Here is a 4,234-nt window from a genome sequence, read left to right as displayed (position 1 = left end):
TATATATCCTAGGAAGGGCTTGAGAGTTGCTTAAAGGGAAAATGACATCTGTTTCAGTAGTGCAAAAAATTCTATCTATGGTAGACATGATCAAGTTCTCCTGGTTATTTGCGGGTAAATTGCCTTATTGGCATTCTGATCTCTAATAGACTCCAGATTTCAGCCCAGGCATTAAACTTGTCACTCCAGGAGTGGTTGATATTACCATTACTTTTATCCTTCTGATATATAACTAGGTTGAAGTCACCCCCAATCAAAGTTGGTTGGTGATCATCGATGAACAAACTATGTAATTCAGAAATGAGGTCATGCTTGCCCTCATCATAGGGAGACCCATGTACAACAATGAATCTATTTTTTACCACAAGCTTTAATCTCTAAGTTACGTGAAACAGAACTAAGAGAAGTCCAGTCAACTATATCAAAGATATCACTATCAACACCTACTAGGATGACCCTAGAGATGCCAATAGGTTGCAAATGTTGCAAGATAAAATTCTTATTACCACTAATAGATTTAAGGAAAACTGTAGAAAGCTGCTCTTTCTTAGTCTCTTGGATAGCAATAATACTAGGGTTAATCTTGGCATCATATCCAAGATGCATGTTTTTTTCCCAGGGGTGGTGATCTATCTAATATTCCAAAAGGGCAATTCATTTTGAAAAGGCTTTCCTGGGGTGCTTGCCCCGTCCATATTTAGAGATTTTAGACCAGATCACACTATGATCATCTAACATGGAAGGAATCCCTTTTAGCACTTCAGGGGTAATAGGTGGATCTAACAAGTCATCAGAGTCAGGCAGCCCTTCAGGCTCACTGCACTCATCACAAGCTCTAGAATTAGGGCTGGAATTCGAGCCGATTCGAGCCAGCTCGGCTCGACTCGCTAAAGCTCATTTCATTAACGAGCTAGCTCGACTCGACTCGTTATTATAACGAGTTCAAATCCAAGATTGGCTCGACTTGTATAACTCGCGAGTTGGCTCGTTTAGCTTGTTAAGCTCGTTAAGGATATGAGCATAAAACCTTACGAATAAGATAAAAATGAACATTGTTTGTGAACATTGTACATGTTTAAGATGTATATTTTAAATTCACAAGTAATCGTTTTTTTTTCATATTCGTAGTGCAGCTGGGCCTTGTGTTGTGTGCCTAGGACGCAGGGTGCTTAGCTGATCTCTTGTATCGATCCTAACGAGTTACACGAGTACTCGTGAGATTGGCTCGTTTAACTTGGTTTATAAACGATCTTCAACTAAAGCTTGACTCAACTCGTTATTCTTCGAGTTCGAGTATTTCGAGCCGAGTCACGAGTTACTCGTTTAGCTCACGAGCTTCGAGCTTTTTTTCCAGCCCTATCTAGAATGCCTATTACCAGGGTAATAAGTGCTAAGTTTTTAACCAGGATCCAGTCCCATAGACTATTTGGTGACCTTATCAGGAACATCATCCTTATGAAAGATAATTGCTACTAGTGTCTAGTGTCTATGCTAATGGTTCGATTTTTGTGTGAGCAGTATATGCTAATACATATAGCAAAAGGCTAGCTATCTACAACATGCTTAGTTATGTATATGCACAATTAGTGTTCATATTATAGCCATCTCAATCTGCAACAATGTTGTTACAGTTGGTGCCAATTCATAGTTTTCTTTATTACTAAGGGAGTATAATGCATTTTGTCCTAGCAATTTTTTTAGATATCACATTAATAAATAAGTCTCATATAAACTCATGTATCCATACCAAACTGGAAATGGGAGAGGAGGATATTTTGATGTGTTTACCTTATTTTTTATTAATACAGATGTTTTTTTGGTGAAGCACAACTGGAGCCAATGATGAAAACAGAACCCACAGATTGCTGGCCTGATAGGGCAAGGTGTTGTGTGCATTATACTAGTTGCGTGATGAAAATTTTCTCATTAAAGTTAGCTAGAATTTCTACTAACATGGACTCCATACAACTATATGGATACATAGCAGTGCGGGATTGTCAAGATCAATTGCTTAATTATGTTATTAATCATAGCAGGGATGATCCCATCGTTATGCGTTAGGTGCATATCTTTACTTGCACAGATTGTTTCAAATGGGGCAACCTGGTGCATGTAGCTCCCGCTTGCGCAGGGTCCAGGAAAGGGTCTGACCACTTTGGGTCTATAGTACGCAGCCTTTCCCTACATTTCTGTAAGAGGCTGTTTCCAGGACTTGAACCCATGACCTCATGGTCACAAGGCAGCAGCTTTACCACTGCGCCAAGGCTCCCCTTCACAGATTGTTTCCCGCACTACAGATTGTTTCAAATAATTCATTTATTTTAATTTATAAGTTCAATCCCATCACATGCATTGCACAAAATGGATCAAAATATAAACATTGTTTGGGTATATACTTCAACTACTTCATCTCTTTCTAATCATAAAAGTTGGGATCGAAGGTGGAATATTGTACATGCTTAATATCTTTTATCTCATGTGGATTGGTATATGTAATGAAAATACTATTAATTATGTTCTTAGTTTTGTGTTACCAATTGGAGGATCATGTTGTGGAATTACAATTAGTTAGAAGAAACTTACTACTGAAACTATAGTGTGTAATTTAGTGATCTATTAACCAGTAATAGACTAATATGTATTTAATTAATATCAAGTCGGATAATTTTGGATCCTTAATTCTTGTAAGACAATTACTCCTATAAACTTTTGAGGTGTTGGTGATGCTGGCTCTATTTTATGGATTTTATTTTCATGGATTCTTGTATGCAAATATGTGTGCGGTTGGAGGATGTTATACCAAGATGAGTTTGTCCTTTTGCATATATGTAGCATGCTTATGGTTAATTATGTTTGGTTTAGCAACGTTAAGTGTCATTTGCAACCGACTTATGTTTATGGTGAAAAAACTCACATTATTTTAGTTTTTTGTGAATAGAAATCATTTTCTCATTTATTTGAGTTCAATTTCCAATTGGCTAGAGGAGAAGTATAAGCTTTAGAAAATTCTGGTGTTACCATGAGGAGCTACTTAATAATAGTCTTGCAGGGTTCTCTCATTGAGATGACTGGACCTAAGCGAGGCATCTCAATGACTTCCTCTGTTCTAATAGAGTTTGACATGAGGATTAAGAAAGGAGAGCAAGAAGAAGATGATCTACAATTAGTTGACGGGGCAGCAGACTACTGCAATCTAACCATGCCTTGCACGCCATTCACGAATCGCATTCATGGGGATTGTGGTGCAGTTGACATCACTTTAGCAATGTTGTACAGGGCAGTGGAGGCAACAATAGAGGTTGATATATCAAAACTGCAGAGTGGATTCAATTTGTCTCTCAGTTCGTTTGTGTTTATCCGTGGGTCACCTCACAGAATTGAGCTCTTTCGTGGCACTATTGGCGAGTCATGTAGCTTAAGAAGATGTGTGATTTCCGTAACAAAGGATACTCCGATGCATCTAAAGTTGAAATATGGTCAAGAAGGCTCTAAAAATGGTGAGCTTGAACGCTGCTGCTATTTCAAAGCGAGCATCCATGGACGTGCCTGTCGACAAATTAAACTTGAGCCTGCCTCTACCTCAGTGAAGGTGACTTGGTCTGCTGTTTTTTGAGTCATGTGGCTTAAGAAGATCCGTGATTGCCATAGAGATGGATACTTGGATGCATTTGAATTTCTAATACCGACGAAAAGGGCTCTAAAAATGGTGATCTTGGACACTGCTGTTACTTCCAAGCGAACATCCATGGATGTGCCTGTCAACAAATAATGCTTCAGTTTGTCTCTATCTTGGTGAAGGGTGACTTGGTCTACTGTGCTAGACAAATAAGTCCTTGCTTGTTTCATATTTGAATCTTATTCGCGCCATTTGATCTTGCTGGATGTATGCTTGCTTCGCACCGGATGGATGTTGCAGATTTCGTGCTGGAACTGAGTATTGTTATGTGCCTTCGATGTTTCAATGAGAAGCAGATGCTAATATGATGTCTTCTGCCTGTACTCTAGGGATGGCTTATTATTTTTCATAAAGGTAATCCTGCGTAAGCACTGCAGAAAAAGCAACTGCAGTCGCTGTGAATAAGAAATATAAAGTTGTCCCTACTGTGGAATTACTGAAATGTTTGCTGTTTCTAAGATCAAAATAAACTAACAAGTGTCACCCCTTGGTTCAAAGTGTATTTTTGCATAAAGTTCTTCGTCCTTTGATCCATAGTGTATTTTTGCATAAAATTCC

The 4,234-nt window shown here is 38.5% G+C and overlaps 1 pseudogene; it reads left to right on the top strand.

Moving 5' to 3' along the window:
* Positions 1–3,872, top strand: part of LOC123067863 (uncharacterized) — a 16,958-nt pseudogene extending 13,086 nt beyond the window's left edge.
* The last annotated feature ends 362 nt before the right edge of the window (positions 3,873–4,234 follow it).

Source organism: Triticum aestivum, chromosome 3B, assembly GCF_018294505.1.
Source record: "Triticum aestivum cultivar Chinese Spring chromosome 3B, IWGSC CS RefSeq v2.1, whole genome shotgun sequence".
Classification (NCBI taxonomy): domain Eukaryota; kingdom Viridiplantae; phylum Streptophyta; class Magnoliopsida; order Poales; family Poaceae; genus Triticum; species Triticum aestivum.
This window is presented reverse-complemented; position numbering and strand designations above follow the sequence as displayed.